This window comes from Pseudophryne corroboree, chromosome 8, assembly GCF_028390025.1.
Source record: "Pseudophryne corroboree isolate aPseCor3 chromosome 8, aPseCor3.hap2, whole genome shotgun sequence".
Classification (NCBI taxonomy): Eukaryota; Metazoa; Chordata; class Amphibia; order Anura; family Myobatrachidae; genus Pseudophryne; species Pseudophryne corroboree.
In genome coordinates this window covers 35,151,054-35,168,784 of record NC_086451.1, presented here as the reverse complement: position 1 = coordinate 35,168,784, position 17,731 = coordinate 35,151,054, and the positions used below count along the sequence as shown (strand labels likewise).

At 48.6% G+C, this 17,731-nt stretch overlaps 1 protein-coding gene across 2 annotated transcripts in view; it reads left to right on the top strand.

Annotated features, from left to right (window-relative positions):
• The first annotated feature begins 1,560 nt into the window (after positions 1–1,560).
• LOC134948325 (uncharacterized) overlaps positions 1,561–17,731 on the top strand; it is a 67,838-nt gene continuing 51,667 nt past the window's right edge. Inside the window, exon 1 of one of the 2 annotated variants that reach the window (XM_063936247.1) lies at positions 1,561–1,667. The gene's annotated coding sequence lies outside the window, so the exon portion shown is untranslated. The remainder of the gene's footprint in view (positions 1,668–17,731) is intronic. The other variant, XM_063936248.1, reaches the window with a different exon arrangement.

The following is a 17,731-nucleotide window of genomic DNA, read 5'->3' as shown; positions in this document are numbered from 1 at the left end:
TTCGGGAGCCTCCCGGCCGTTCTGGTTTACAGCTACCCGGGATTGATGAGTGACTCTCCGGGAACTGTCTTCTTCGCCTGGGAGACGGAACCCCCATATCCTTTCATCCGAGCATCAACATCTGATCAGAGGATAAAAACACAGAAAAAGCAAACATTATGGAAAGGAGATTTTTACATTTTCAATGAAACTTTATATAGAACACATAAACGTCACTGAAATCTATGATGGAGGAAGGATCGTTGTAAGAGGCACTTACAGGGCCTAGATTTATCAAGTTACAGAACCAACCAATCAGCTCCTATCTGCCATGTCACAGGCTGTGTTTGGAAAATGACCATTAGGAGCTGATTGGTTGGTACTTTATCACTGTGAAATGTATCACTCTCCATGACTTGATAAATCTGGGCATTAAACTGAACCCATCTGCCCAATTACAGGTACATTAAGTGCACCTTACACTCCTTACTTCCTGCAGGTCCTGGACATAATAGCAGTGGTTCCTGTCATTGGGCTTACAGATGCGGACACACTGCCTTCCACAGCTGCAATACAAGAACCAAGCAGTGGGTCAATATCCGTGTGACACAAAGGTAATTTACATGATGATTTTTAAAAGAGCGTCCATCACCTTCATGCCTCCATTGGAAGACATTCTGTACGATGAACAGAGCTCATCACTACCGACCGTAACATCTCAGGCTGCATCATCAGACTTTACTGCTCCTCAGTAAGGTCAAGGGTTACTTAAAGCCATTTAGCCCACCAGTTTCCCCAACAATGAAGAGGTTCAGCTAACAAAATGGCCGCCTCCACCATGTGACCAGCAATATCTCTCCCTATATGGAGGAATTAACTAATTTGTCTGAATGACCGTTTTTGTCCGTTTTCCACTGTTTGGGAGCAAATGGACGATTGTAATTTGCTCTCATCCTTTACCAGATTTTCATTCCAACCAGCCAGATTGGACAGATGGTCTGCCAGATAATTGTCTAGTGTATGCCCAGCTTTACATGCTGCCGTTGATGCAATAAATGCCTGTTTATGCCTGTTAAATGATGGCCGTTTTATAGCTCGCCGGCATCACGCCGGTGCCTGCAGCTTGCAGGCTATAACATAAGCACCATTATCTGAAATGACATATCTGGCTACAGTCAACAATGAGAACAAAGGGACGGATGAGCCTGGAGAAGTGATAAAGCAGTGATAAGTGAAAGGTGATAACGCGCCAGCCAATCAGCTCCTAACTGTCATTTCTCTAACTCGTAATGATTGGCTGGTGCCTTATCACCTTCCACTTATCACTTCTCCAGGTTAAATCTGCCCCTAAGTTTAAAAAAGTTTAAGAATAAATAAAGATGTACCAGGGAAAATGTGGAGGATCCAGAATGCTGGGAGTGACGCCAACTAGTACTATTGCAGGCAGGTCAGGCTCAGGACAGCTGGGTAGATCCCTGACTGTAGGGTGGGGGTGTCCTGGAGCAGAGTTACAGCAGGAGGGAGCTAGTCCCAGCCTCCAGGAGTAGGAAGGTCTCTCTGCTGACTGGCCAAGAGGAAAGATCATTTATCCTTGTATAAAGCCCAAACAAACACATACACACACACGGAGGCTCTACCAGCGCAACAGAACAGACGCCGTCTCCGAGAGACTGGCAGCTATGAGACAGGTAAGGTATACCCAGCATGTCACTGTAATGCAACTATATCTCTCTAGTATACTTTTCTGCTAGTGCATGTCTCTGCATCTCTCACATGGGGTCTGTATGTCTCTTATGCTGTCTCTGCATCTCTCACATGTGGTCTGTATGTCTCTATTATACTGTCTCTGCATCTATGACATGTGGTCTGTCTATCTCTCTCATACTGTCTCTGCATCTCTCACATGGGGTCTGTATGTCTCTATTATACTGTCTCTGCATCTCTCACATGGGGTCTATATGTCTCTCTTATACTGTCTCTGCATCTCTCACATGGGGTCTGTATGTCCCTATTATACTGTCTCTGCATCTATGACATGTGGTCTGACTATCTCTCTCATACTGTCTCTGCATCTCTCACATGGGGTCTGTATGTCTCACTTATACTGTCTCTGCATCTCTCACATGGGGTCTGTATGTCTCTTATACTGTCTCTGCATCTCTCACATGGGGTCTATATGTCTCTCTCATACTGTCTCTGCATCTCTCACATGGGGTCTGTATGTCTCACTTATACTGTCTCTGCATCTCTCACATGGGGTCTGTATGTCTCTCATACTGTCTCTGCATCTCTCACATGGGGTCTGTATGTCTCACTTATACTGTCTCTGCATCTCTCACATGGGGTCTGTATGTCTCTTATACTGTCTCTGCATCTCTCACATGGGGTCTATATGTCTCTCTTATACTGTCTCTGTATCTCTCACACAGGGTCTGTCTGTCTCTCTTATACTGTCTCTGCATCTCTCACATGGGGTCTGTCTCTCTTATACTGTCTCTGCATCTCTCACACAGGGTCTGTATGTCTCTTATACTGTCTGTATCTCTCGCACAGGGTCTGTATGTCTCTTATACTGTCTGTATCTCTCGCACAGGGTCTGTATGTCTCTTATACTGTCTCTGTATCTCTCGCACAGGGTCTGTATGTCTCTCTTATACTGTCTCTGCATCTCTCACACAGGGTCTGTATGTCTCTTATACTGTCTGTATCTCTCGCACAGGGTCTGTATGTCTCTTATACTGTCTGTATCTCTCGCACAGGGTCTGTATGTCTCTTATACTGTCTCTGTATCTCTCGCACAGGGTCTGTATGTCTCTCTTATACTGTCTCTGCATCTCTCACACAGGGTCTGTATGTCTCTTATACTGTCTGTATCTCTCGCACAGGGTCTGTCTGTCTCTTATACTGTCTCTGTATCTCTCGCACAGGGTCTGTATGTCTCTTATACTGTCTCTGCATCTCTCACATGGGGTCTGTATGTCTCTTACACTGTCTCGGCATCTCTCACACAGAGTGTGTATGTCTCTCTTGGTTCCGATATGAAAGGTCGACACATGAAAAGGTCGACATGAGTTTTTTTACTTTTTTTGTATCATTTTCTGCGTAAAGTGACGGGGAACCCCAATTAGTGCACCGCTTCGCTCGCCATGCTTCGGCCAAGGTGCATCGCTCCGCTACTGCTGCGCTCAGCACAGATTACCGTTCCCAATCGTAGTCCATGTGGATCATAAAGTATGAAAAAGTCCCAAAGAGTTTAAAAAAAAAAACCTCATGTCGACCATTTTACGTGTCGACCTTTCATGTGTCGACCATTCTCATGTGTTGACCATTTGTCTATGTCGACCATGTCAATGTCGACCAATAGTGGTCGACCTAATGAGTGTCGACCTTAACATTGTCAACCATCTGACCGGATATCGTCTCAATTATACTGTCTCTGCATCTCTCACACAGGGGCTGTATGTCTCTTATACCATCTCTGCATCTCACACAGGGGCTGTATGTCTTTTATACTGTCTCTGCATCTCTCACACAGGGTCTGTATGTCTCTTATACTGTCTCTGCATCTCTCACACAGGGTATGTCTGTCTCCCTCATACTGTCTCTGTATCTCTCGCACAGGGTCTGTATGTCTCTTATACCATCTCTGCATCTCTCACACAGGGGCTGAATGTCTTTTATACTGTCTCTGCATCTCTCACACAGGGGCTGTATGTCTCTTATACCATCTCTGCATCTCTCACACAGGGGCTGTATGTCTTTTATACTGTCTCTGCATCTCTCACACAGGGTCTGTATGTCTCTTATACTGTCTCTGCATCTCTCACACAGGGTCTGTATGTCTCTTATACTGTCTCTGCATCTCTCACACAGGGTATGTCTGTCTCTCTCATACTGTCTCTGCATCTCTCACACAGGGTCTGTATGTCTCTTATACTGTCTCTGCATCTCTCAACAGGGGCTGTATGTCTCTTATACCATCTCTGCATCTCTCACACAGGGGCTGTATGTCTTTTATACTGTCTCTGCATCTCTCACACAGGGTCTGTATGTCTCTTATACTGTCTCTGCATCTCTCACACAGGGTATGTCTGTCTCTCTCATATTGTCTCTGCATCTCTCAACAGGGGCTGTATGTCTCTTATACCATCTCTGCATCTCTCACACAGGGGCTCTATGGGGTATATTTACTAAGCTCCCGATTTTGACCGAGATGGTGTTTTTTCTTCAAAGTGTCATCTGGGGAATTTACTAAACTCAAATCACGGCAGTGATGAGGGCATTCGTATTTTTGTTGAAGTGAAAGTAAAAAATTACGAATGAATACACCATCGGTCAAATACGCCTGTTATTTGGTAGAACTCGGTAATTTACTAAAATTTGTATTTCACAAACACTGCCGGCAATAACCGAACACTGCCGTGAATAAATACAAATCGTAAAAAAAAGCTGTTTTCAAATAGACCTGCTTTTTTTACCGTGTTCTGATAGGCGTGCACGGATCCGTGAGATCCGTGCATGTTTATCAGTGGGAAGGGGTGGGAAAGTGTTAAATGTAAGAAAAAAAATGCGTAGGGTCCCCCCTCCTAAGCATAACCAGCCTCGGGTTCTTTGAGCCGGTCCTGGTTGTCAAAATATGGGGGGGGAAATGACAGGGGTTCCCCCATATTTCATCAACCAGCACCGGGCTCTGCGCCTGGTCCTGGTGCAAAAAATACGGGGGACAAAAAGTGTAGGGGTCCCCCGTATTTTTTGAACCAGCACCGGGCTCCACTAGCCAGGTACTTAATGCCAGAGCCGGGGGACACTTTTATTGTGGTCCTGGCGGCCCTGGCATTACATCCCCACCTAGTCACCCCTGGCCGGGGTACCCTGGAGGAGTGGGAACCCCTTAAATCAAGGGGTCCCCCCCTCCAGCCACCCAAGGGCCAGGGGTGAAGCCCGAGGCTGTCCCCCCCATCCAAGGGCGGCGGATGGGGGGCTGATAGCCAAGTGTAAAAAAATCAGAATATTGTTTTTAGTAGCAGTACTACAAGTCCCAGCAAGCCTCCCCCGCAAGCGGGTACTTGGAGAACCACAAGTACCAGCATGCGGTGGAAAACCGGGCCCGCTGGTACCTGTAGTACTACTACTAAAAAAAATACCCAACAAAAAACAGGACACACACACCGTGACAGTAAAAGTTTTTCTCTGACGTCCTAGTGGATGCTGGGAACTCCGTAAGGACCATGGGGAATAGCGGCTCCGCAGGAGACTGGGCACAAAAGTAAAAGCTTTAGGACTACCTGGTGTGCACTGGCTCCTCCCCCTATGACCCTCCTCCAAGCCTCTGTTAGATTTTTGTGCCCGGCCGAGAAGGGTGCACACTAGGGGCTCTCCTGAGCTTCTTAGTGAAAGTTTAAGTTTAGGTTTTTTATTTTCAGTGAGACCTGCTGGCAACAGGCTTACTGCATCGAGGGACTAAGGGGAGAAGAAGCGAACTCACCTGAAGTGCTGAGTGGATTGGGCTTCTTAGGCTACTGGACACCATTAGCTCCAGAGGGACCGAACACAGGCCCAGCCTCGGAGCTCGGTCCCAGAGCCGCGCCGCCGGCCCCCTTACAGAGCCAGAAGCAAGAAGAGGTCCGGAAAAATCGGCGGCAGAAGACATCAGTCTTCAACAAGGTAGCGCACAGCACTGCAGCTGTGCGCCATTGTTACTCAGGCACACTTCACACTCCGGTCACTGAGGGTGCAGGGCGCTAGGGGGGGGCGCCCTGAGCAGCAATGTAAAACACCTTGGCTGGCATAAATACACCACATATAACCCCCAGGGCTATATGGATGTATTTTAACCCCTGCCAGAACTCACCTAAAAAGCGGGAGAAAAGGCTGCCGAGAAGGGGGCGGAGCCTATCTCCTCAGCACACGGGCGCCATTTTCCATCACAGCTCCGCTGGAAGGACGTCTCCCTGACTCTCCCCTGCAGTCCTGCACTACAGAAAAGGGTAAAAAAGAGAGGGGGGCACTAATTTGGCGCAGTTTTGATACTAACAGCAGCTATAAAGGGAAAAGCACATTTTATAGTGGTATTCCTGTCTATATATAGCGCTCTGGTGTGTGCTGGCATACTCTCCCTCTGTCTCCCCAACGGGCTAGTGGGGTCCTGTCCTCTATCAGAGCATTCCCTGTGTGTGTGCGGTGTGTCGGTACGATTGTGTCGACATGTTTGAGGAGGAAAATGAGATGGAGGCGGAGCAATTGCCTATTATACAGTTGTCACCCCCTAGGGAGTCGACACCTGAGTGGATGAGCTTATGGAAGGAATTGCGTGATAGTGTCAGCTCTTTACGACAGACAGTTGACGACATGAGACAGCCGGCTACTCAGCTTGTGCCTGTCCAGGGGTCTCAAACGCCATCAGGGGCTTTAAAACGCCCGTTACCTCAAATGGCAGACACAGACACGGATACTGACTCCAGTGTCGATGATGAGGAGACATACGTGACTTCCACTAGGGCCACACGTTACATGATTGAAGCAATGAAAAATGTATTGCATATCTCTGAAAGTACCACTAAAAAGGGTATTATGTTTGGTGAGAAAAAACTGCCTGTAGTTTTTCCTGTATCCGAGGAATTAAATGAAGTGTGTGATGAGGCGTGGGTTTCCCCCGATAAAAAACTGATAATTCCTAAAAGGTTATTGGCATCGTACCCTTTCCCGCCAGAGGATAGGGCACGTTGGGAAACACCCCCTAGGGTGGATAAAGCGCTCACACGCTTGTCTAAACAGGTAGCACTACCCTCTCCTGATACGGCCGCCCTAAAGGAACCTGCCGATAGAAAGCTGGAGAATATCCTAAAATGTATTTACTCTCACACGGGTGTTATACTGCGACCAGCAATCGCCTCAGCCTGGATGTGCAGTGCGGGCCTGGCGTGGTCGGATTCCCTGACTGAAAATATTGATACCCTAGATAGGGACAGTATATTACTGACTATAGAGCATTTGAAGGATGCATTTCTATATATGCGTGATGCACAGAGGGATATTTGCCGACTGGCATCAAGAGTTAGCGCGCTGTCCATTTCTGCAAGAAGAGGTTTATGGACGCGGCAGTGGTCAGGCGATGCGTATTCTAAAAGGCACATGGAAGTATTGCCTTATAAAGGGGAGGAGTTATTTGGGGTAGGTCTATCAGACCTGGTAGCCACGGCAACTGCTGGAAAATCCACATTTTTACCCCAGGTAGCTTCTCAACCTAAGAAGACGCCGTATTATCAGGCGCAGTCCTTTCGGCCCCATAAGGGCAAGCGGGCAAAAGGCGCCTCATTTCTGCCCCGTGGCAGAGGGAGAGGGAAAAGGCTGCAACAAACAGCCAGTTCCCAGGAACAAAAGCCCTCTCCCGCCCCCGCAAAGTCCTCAGCATGACGCTGGGGCTTTACAAGCGGACTCAGGCACGGTGGGGGCCCGTCTCAAGAAGTTCAGTGCGCAGTGGGCCCACTCGCAAGTGGACCCCTGGATCCTTCAAGTGGTATCTCAGGGGTACAAATTGGAATTCGAGACGTCTCCCCCTCGCCGTTTTCTAAAGTCTGCTTTACCGACGTCTCCCTCAGACAGGGAGGCAGTATTGGAAGCCATTCACAAGCTGTATTCCCAGCAGGTGATAATCAAGGTACCCCTCCTACAACAGGGAAAGGGGTACTATTCCACACTATTTGTGGTACCGAAGCCGGACGGCTCGGTGAGACCAATTTTAAACCTAAAATCCTTGAACACTTACATACAAAGGTTCAAATTCAAGATGGAGTCACTCAGAGCAGTGATTGCAAACCTGGAAGAAGGGGACTATATGGTGTCTCTGGACATCAAAGATGCTTACCTACATGTCCCAATTTACCCTTCTCACCAAGGGTACCTCAGGTTTGTGGTACAGAACTGTCACTATCAGTTTCAGACGCTGCCGTTTGGATTGTCCACGGCACCCCGGGTCTTTACCAAGGTAATGGCCGAAATGATGATACTCCTTCGAAGGAAGGGAGTTTTAGTTATCCCTTACTTGGACGATCTCCTGATAAAGGCAAGATCCAGGGAACAGTTGGAAGTCGGGGTAGCACTATCTCAGATAGTGCTGCGCCAGCACGGTTGGACTCTCAATATTCCAAAATCGCAGCTGACCCCGACAACACGACTTCTATTCCTAGGGATGATCCTGGACACAGTCCAGAAAAAGGTGTTTCTCCCGGAGGAGAAAGCCAGGGAGTTATCCGAACTAGTCAGAAATCTCCTAAAACCAGGCCAAGTCTCAGTGCATCAATGCACAAGGGTCCTGGGAAAGATGGTGGCTTCTTACGAAGCAATCCCATTCGGCGGATTCCACGCAAGAACCTTCCAGTGGGATCTGCTAGACAAATGGTCCGGGTCGCATCTTCAGATGCATCAGCGGATAATCTTGTCACCAAGGACAAGGGTGTCTCTCCTGTGGTGGTTGCAGAGTGCTCATCTTCTAGAGGGCCGCAGTTTCGGCATTCAGGACTGGGTCCTGGTGACCACGGATGCCAGCCTGAGAGGCTGGGGAGCAGTCACACAGGGAAGAAATTTCCAGGGCTTGTGGTCAAGCCTGGAGACATTACTTCACATAAATATCCTGGAGCTAAGGGCCATCTACAATGCTCTAAGCCTAGCAAGACCTCTGCATCAAGGTCAGCCGGTGCTGATCCAGTCAGACAACATCACGGCAGTCGCCTACGTAAACAGACAGGGCGGCACGAGAAGCAGGAGGGCAATGACAGAAGTTGCAAGGATTCTCCGCTGGGCGGAAAATCATGTGATAGCACTGTCAGCAGTGTTCATTCCGGGAGTGGACAACTGGGAAGCAGACTTCCTCAGCAGACACGACCTCCACCAGGGGGAGTGGGGACTTCACCCAGAAGTCTTCCACATGATTGTGAACCGTTGGGAAAAACCAAAGGTGGACATGATGGCGTCCCGCCTCAACAAAAAACTAGACAGGTATTGCGCCAGGTCAAGGGACCCTCAGGCAATAGCTGTGGACGCTCTGGTAACACCGTGGGTGTACCAGTCAGTGTATGTGTTCCCTCCTCTGCCTCTCATACCCAAGGTACTGAGAATCATAAGAAGGAGAGGAGTAAGGACTATACTCGTGGCTCCGGATTGGCCAAGAAGGACTTGGTACCCGGAACTTCAAGAGATGCTCACAGAGGACCCGTGGCCTCTACCTCTAAGAAAGGACCTGCTCCAGCAGGGACCCTGTCTGTTCCAAGACTTACCGCGGCTGTGTTTGACGGCATGGCGGTTGAACGCCGGATCCTAAAGGAAAAAGGCATTCCGGATGAAGTCATCCCTACCCTGATCAAAGCCAGGAAGGATGTAACCGTACAGCATTATCACCGTATTTGGCGTAAATATGTTGCGTGGTGCGAGGCCAGGAAGGCCCCTACAGAGGAATTTAAACTGGGTCGTTTCCTGCATTTCTTGCAAACAGGACTGTCTATGGGCCTAAAATTAGGGTCCATTAAGGTTCAAATTTCGGCCCTGTCGATTTTCTTCCAGAAAGAACTGGCTTCAGTTCCTGAAGTTCAGACGTTTGTCAAGGGGGTACTGCATATACAGCCTCCTTTTGTGCCTCCAGTGGCACCTTGGGATCTCAATGTAGTTTTGGGGTTCCTAAAATCACATTGGTTTGAACCACTCTCCACTGTAGACTTAAAATATCTCACTTGGAAAGTGGTAATGCTGTTAGCCCTGGCTTCAGCCAGGCGTGTCTCAGAATTGGCGGCTTTATCCTATAAAAGCCCTTACCTAATTTTTCATACGGACAGGGCAGAATTGAGGACTCGTCCTCAATTTCTCCCTAAGGTGGTTTCAGCGTTTCACTTGAACCAGCCTATTGTGGTACCTGCGGCTACTAGGGACTTGGAGGACTCCAAGTTGCTGGACGTAGTCAGGGCCCTGAAAATATATGTTTCCAGGACGGCTGGAGTCAGGAAATCTGACTCGCTGTTTATCCTGTATGCACCCAACAAGCTGGGTGCTCCTGCTTCTAAGCAAACTATTGCTCGTTGGATTTGTAGTACAATTCAGCTTGCACATTCTGTGGCAGGCCTGCCACAGCCAAAATCTGTAAAAGCCCATTCCACAAGGAAGGTGGGCTCATCTTGGGCGGCTGCCCGAGGGGTCTCAGCTTTACAACTTTGCCGAGCAGCTACTTGGTCAGGGGCAAACACGTTTGCTAAATTCTACAAATTTGATACCCTGGCTGAGGAGGACCTTGAGTTCTCTCATTCGGTGCTGCAGAGTCATCCGCACTCTCCTGCCTGTTTGGGAGCTTTGGTATAATCCCCATGGTCCTTACGGAGTTCCCAGCATCCACTAGGACGTCAGAGAAAATAAGAATTTACTTACCGATAATTCTATTTCTCGTAGTCCGTAGTGGATGCTGGGCGCCCATCCCAAGTGCGGATTGTCTGCAATACTTGTACATAGTTATTGTTACAAAAATCGGGTTTTGTTGTGAGCCATCTTTTCAGAGGCTCCTCTGTTATCATGCTGTTAACTGGGTTCAGATCACAGGTTGTACGGTGTGATTGGTGTGGCTGGTATGAGTCTTACCCGGGATTCAAAATCCTTCCTTATTGTGTACGCTCGTCCGGGCACAGTATCCTAACTGAGGCTTGGAGGAGGGTCATAGGGGGAGGAGCCAGTGCACACCAGGTAGTCCTAAAGCTTTTACTTTTGTGCCCAGTCTCCTGCGGAGCCGCTATTCCCCATGGTCCTTACGGAGTTCCCAGCATCCACTACGGACTACGAGAAATAGAATTATCGGTAAGTAAATTCTTATTATTACATACATGCACACCTCCAAACATACATACTTACCTATGTTCACACGAGGCTCGGTCCTCTTCTCCATGTAGAATCCTCGGGGTACCTGTTGAAAAAAATATACTCACATAATCCAGTGTATCTCCTGTTCTTTGTATAATCCACGTACTTGGCAAAAAAACAATCCGGAAACCCGACCACGCACTGAAAGGGGTCCCATGTTTACACATGGGACCCCTTTCCCCGACTGCCAGGACCCCCCCTGACTCCTGTCAAAGAGGGTCCTTTCAGCCAATCAGGGGGCGCCAGTCGTGGCACTCTCCTGATTGGCTGTGCGCTCCTGTAGTGTGATTGAGGCTGCACACGGCAGAGATACAATGTTGCGCCTATGAGCTCCATTGTATCCAATGGTGGATGGTGGGAACTTTGGGGTCAGTGGTGAGGTTACTTTCGGTCAACCGCTGACTGCAAAGTTCCCACCATTGGATACAATGGAGCGCCTATGCGCTACATTGTATTTCAGTGCGCAGCCAATCAGGAGAGTGCCACGACGTGGCGATCCCTGATTGACTGAAGGGACCCTCTTTGACAGGAGTCAGGGGGGGTCCTGGCAGTCGGGGAAAGGGGTCCCATATGTAAACATGGGACCCCTTTCAGTGCGTGGTCGGGTTTCCGGTTTGTTTTTTTGCCAAGTACGTGGATTACAAAGAGGACAGAAGCTACCCTGGATTATGTGAGTATAATTTTTTTCTCAGGTACCCCGAGGATTCTACATGGAGAAGAGGACCGAGCCTCGTGTGAACATAGGTAAGTATGTATGTATGTATGTAGGTGTGCATGTATGTAATAAACTTTTACTGTCACGGTGTGTGTGTCCTGTTTTTTGTTGGGTATTTTTTTAGTAGTAGTACTACAGGTACCAGCTGGCCCGGTTTTCCACCGCATGCTGGTACTTGTGGTTCTCCGAGTACCAGCTTGCGGGGGAGGCTTGCTGGGACTTGTAGTACTGCTACTAAAAACAATATTCTGATTTTTTACACTTGGCTATCAGCCCCCCATCCGCCGCCCTCGTATGGGGGGGGACAGCCTCCGGCTTCACCCCTGGCCCTTGGGTGGCTGGAGGGGGGGACGCCTTGATTTAAGGGGTTCCCACTCCTCCAGGGTACCCCGGCCAGGGGTGACTAGTTGGGGATGTAATGCCAGGGCCGCCAGGACCACAATAAAAGTGTCCCCCGGCTCTGGCATTATGTACCTGGCTAGTGGAGCCCGGTGCTGGTTCAAAAAATACGGGGGACCCCTACGCTTTTTGTCCCCCGTATTTTTTGCACCAGGACCAGGCGCAGAGCCCGGTGCTGGTTGATGAAATATGGGGGAGCCCCTGTAATTTCCCCCCCCCCCATATTTTGACAACCAGGACCGGCTCAAAGAGCCCGAGGCTGGTTTTGCTTAGGAGGGGGGACCCCACGCATTTTATTTTTTTATTTTTAACACTTTATTTTTTTTACGAAAGGTGCACAATGAAGCCCTGCACGGATCTCACAGATCCGGCCGAGATTCATTGTGTTAATGTCGGCAGTGTTTTACTATTCACTCCCGTAAAACACTGCCAAAAAATACGATTGACATCGACATCGGAAAACACGAAAATGCAGAATACGACAGCATAGTAAATTAGTCGTAATAAGTTCAAAAAGTTGCAATTTCACACATTCGATGTCATTCGTGTTTGAACTTTAACCTCATTCTGAAAATTACGAATTTTAGTAAATATACCCCTACAGTATGGGGTAAATTTACTAAGCTCCCGATTTTGACCGAGATGCCGTTTTTTCATCAAAGTGTCATCTCGGTAATTTACTAAGCAATAATCACGGCAGTGATGAGGGCATTCGTAATTTTTTGCAAGTCCAAGAAAAAAATTACGAATGAATACACCATCGGTCAAAACGCGGCTGTTTAAGTATGAATCTCGGTAATTTACTAAGAAGTGCAAAGCAAAAAAAAAAAAAACACTGCCGTGAAAAATTACAACTCGTAAAAAAGTGCTAAAAAAAAACAGACCTGCTTTTTTTTCCCGTGATTGGATAGGCATGCAGGGATCCATGAGATCCGTGCATGTATATCAGTGGGAAGGGGTGGGAAAGTTGTTATTTTATTAAAAAAAATTGCGTGGGGTCCCCCCTCCTAAGCATAACCAGCCTCGGGCTCTTTGAGCCGATCCTGGTTGCAGAAATATGGGGAAAAAATTGACAGGGGTTCCCCCATATTTAAGCAACCAGCATCGGGCTCTGCGCCTGGTCCTGGTTCCAAAAATACGGGGGACAAAAAGAGTAGGGGTCCCCCGTATTTTTAAAACCAGCACCGGGCTCCACTAGCTGGACAGATAATGCCACAGCCGGGGGTCACTTTGATATAGTGCCCTGCGGCCGTGGCATCAAAAATCCAACTAGTCACCCCTGGCCGGGGTACCCTGGGGGAGTGGGGACCCCTTCAATCAAGGGGTCCCCCCCCCCCCAGCCACCCAAGGGCCAGGGGTGAAGCCCGAGGCTGTCCCCCCCCCCATCCAATGGGCTGCGGATGGGGAGGCTGATAGCCTTTTGTGATAATGAAAAGATATTGTTTTTAGTGGCAGTACTACAAGGCCCAGCAAGCCTCCCCCGCATGCTGGTACTTGGAGAACCACAAGTACCAGCATGCGACGGAAAAACGGGCCCGCTGGTACCTGTAGTACTACTACTAAAAAAATACCCAAAAAAAGACAAGACACACACACCGTGAAAGTATAATTTTATTACATACATACACACATACATACATACTTACCTTATGTTCCCACGCAGGTCGGTCCTCTTCTCCAGTAGAATCCAAGGGGTACCTGTTGAAGAAATTATACTCACGAGATCCAGGGGTCCAGGGTCCTCGGGGAATCCAGGTGTAATCCACGTACTTGAAAAAAATAACAAAACGGACACCCGAGCCACGCACTAAAAGGGGACCCATGTTTGCACATGGATCCCCTTTTCCCGACTGCCAGAAACCCACTCTGACTGATGTCTAAGTGGGTTTCTTCAGCCAATCAGGGAGTGCCACGTTGTAGCACTCTCCTGATCGGCTGTGTGCTCCTGTACTGAGTGACAGGCGGCACACGGCAGTGTTACAATGTAGCGCCTATGCGCTCCATTGTAACCAATGCTGGGAACTTTCTGCTCAGCGGTGACGTCACTTTAGGTCAACCGCAGGGCAGAAAGTTCCCAGCATTGGTTACAATGGAGCGCATAGGCGCTACATTGTAACACTGCCGTGTGCCGCCTGTCACTCAGTACAGGAGCACACAGCCGATCAGGAGAGTGCTACAACGTGGCGCTCCATGATTGGCTGAAGAAACCCACTTAGACATCAGTCAGAGTGGGTTTCTGGCAGTCGGGAAAAGGGGATCCATGTGCAAACATGGGTCCCCTTTTAGTGCGTGGCTCGGGTGTCCGTTTTGTTATTTTTTTCAAGTACGTGGATTACACCTGGATTCCCCGAGGACCCTGGACCCCTGGATCTCGTGAGTATAATTTCTTCAACAGGTACCCCTTGGATTCTACTGGAGAAGAGGACCGACCTGCGTGGGAACATAAGGTAAGTATGTATGTATGTATGTATGTGTGTATGTATGTATGTAATAAAATTATACTTTCACGGTGTGTGTGTCTTGTCTTTTTTTGGGTATTTTTTTAGTAGTAGTACTACAGGTACCAGCGGGCCCGTTTTTCCGCCGCATGCTGGTACTTGTGGTTCTCCAAGTACCAGCATGCGGGGGAGGCTTGCTGGGCCTTGTAGTACTGCTACTAAAAACAATATCTTTTCATTATCACAAAAGGCTATCAGCCTCCCCATCCGCAGCCCATTGGATGGGGGGGGACAGCCTCGGGCTTCACCCCTGGCCCTTGGGTGGCTGGGGGGGGGACCCCTTGATTGAAGGGGTCCCCACTCCCCCAGGGTACCCCGGCCAGGGGTGACTAGTTGGATTTTTGATGCCACGGCCGCAGGGCACTATATCAAAGTGACCCCCGGCTGTGGCATTATCTGTCCAGCTAGTGGAGCCCGGTGCTGGTTTTAAAAATACGGGGGACCCTACTCTTTTTGTCCCCCGTATTTTTGGAACCAGGACCAGGCGCAGAGCCCGATGCTGGTTGCTTAAATATGGGGGAACCCCTGTCAATTTTTTTCACATATTTCGGCAACCAGGATCGGCTCAAAGAGCCCGAGGCTGGTTATGCTTAGGAGGGGGGACCCCACGCAATTTTTTTTTAAATATTTGACAGTGTTTAATTTAAAAAAAACAAAAAAAATGAACCCCAGCACGGATCACACAGATCCGGCCGAGATTCATTGTAAAAAAGTCGGCAGTGTTTTGCTAATCACTGCCGTAAAAATAGAAAAAAAACCACGAATGACATCGACATCGGAGCAAAAGAAAAACCCGAATACGACAGCTTAGTAAATTAGTCGTAATCAATTCAAAAAGTTGCAGTTTTACACTTTCGATGTCATTCGTGATTGAACTTTGACCTGAAACGGGAAAATACGAATCTTAGTAAATTTACCCCTATGTCTCTTATACCATCTCTGCATCTCTCACACAGGGTCTGTATGTCTCTTATACTGTCTCTGCATCTCTCACACAGGGTCTATATGTCTCTCTTATACTGGGCGGGATGTACTAATGTACATCGCCGCCCTGCGCCTCCCTGCGCCACGATGCTGATCGCATATGTACTAACATATGCGATCAGCATTGCGGAGGACAGCTCTTCCGATAAGAGCTGTCCTCCGCGATGCGCAGCGGCAGCCTGACTTCCGGGATTCGGCCCCAGGAGTCAGTCTGCGCATGCGCGGGGTGACGGGGGCGGCCGCAGGGAATGCTGGGAGGGATCCGATCGGATCCCTCACACAGCGCCGCGAAGAGAAGCCCATAGGCTTCTATGGACGTACGCCAGCTAAAGCTGGCGTGCCCCGCCGCGGCGCTGTCCTGCCGGCCGGGGGTTAGTACATCAGGAAAATGCGGTAAACTCCCTGTTTACCGCATTTTCCGCTTAGTACATCCCGCGCACTGTCTGTATCTCTCGCACAGGGTCTATATGTCTCTCTTATACTGTCTCTGTATCTCTCGCACAGGGTCAGTATGTCTCTTATACTGTCTCTGTATCTCTCGCACAGGGTCTGTATGTCTCTTATACTGTCTCTGTATCTCTCACACAGGGTCTGTCTCTCTTATACTGTCTCTGTATCTCTCGCACAGGGTCTGTATGTCTCTTATACTGTCTCTGTATCTCTCGCACAGGGTCTGTATGTCTCTTATACTGTCTCTGTATCTCTCACACAGGGTCTATATGTCTCTTATACTGTCTCTGTATCTCTCACACAGGGTCTGTCTCTCTTATACTGTCTCTGTATCTCTCACACAGGGTCTGTCTCTCTTATACTGTCTCTGTATCTCTCGCACAGGGTCTGTATGTCTCTTATACTGTCTCTGTATCTCTCGCACAGGGTCTGTATGTCTCTTATACTGTCTCTGTATCTCTCGCACAGGATCTGTATGTCTCTTATACTGTCTCTGTATCTCTCGCACAGGGTCTGTATGTCTCTTATACTGTCTCTGCATCTCTCACACACCATCTGTATGTCTCTTATACTGTCTCTGTATCTCTCGCACAGGGTCTGTATGTCTCTTATACTGTCTCTGTATCTCTCGCACAGGGTCTGTATGTCTCTTATACTGTCTCTGCATCTCTCACACACCGTCTGTATGTCTCTTATACTGTCTCTGTATCTCTCGCACAGGGTCTGTATGTCTCCCTTATATCGTATCTGCATCTCTCACATGGTGTCTGTATGTACTGTCTCTGCATCTCTCACACACCGTCTGTATGTCTCTTATACCGTCTCTGCATCTCTCAGTAATTACGTTCTCGATGCGATCTGTGCGTGACATTAGTGCACTGCGGTATGCGATTACACTGGCGGAATATATTACTTAGCACACAGGGTTTCTGAAAGGAGCGTGTCCCTGCAGTGTGCTCGGAGTGATGAGACCGTATCAGTAGTCTCTTCACTCCTCTAGCGGGAGTCAGACATATATGTGGCCTGACCATAAACGGGTGTTTTCGGGGGAATATTCTGCAAATATTAAATGATAATTAGGCCCCATAGTGGCTGTATGTCTCCCTTATACCCTCTCTGCATGAATCACATTGGGGCTACATGTCTCTCTCATACTCTCTATACATAGGACTGGAGACAACTTTTTTAAATGATTGGTGCACAAGCCACCGCCCCCCACATGACTGAAAACGCCATGCATACGTATGTGTAGTGGCTGACATGTCTGTGTGCGCACACAGGTTGCCAGCACTCTATATATGAGGGTGGTTCAATAAGTAACGTAACAAGGCCTCTCATTGCGTAAATGTATTCAGCTCGTACATATATGTATTATCAATAGTATGGCCTAGGTACAGAATATTTTTCCACATAGTCCCCATACTTGTCTCAGCATTTGTTCCCGCGGTACACCAAGGCATCTATACCGGCATAGAAGAAGTCGGTGTCAAATTCTGTCATCTGTGGTGGACGTGCTTGGCCCAACCGGATCGCTGCTCATCTTTAACGTCTGCCCTGCCGTTATCAAAGGCAGTGCGCCAAGCCTGTCCCCGTGACATGATGCTATCACCGGCATCCACACGGACAAGATGGCGATGAATGTCAGCTGACTGCTGTGCCCTCAGTATGACTGAAATGAGGCGCAGTCTAATGCCTGTGAGAGGAAGCAGCGGTCTACCTGCTCTGGCCTGGCGGGAAATTACACACAGGAGAGGTCTTGTGACCTTACTTATTGAACTACCATCGTAGTATTTACTCCTTAGTGCGATATTTACCA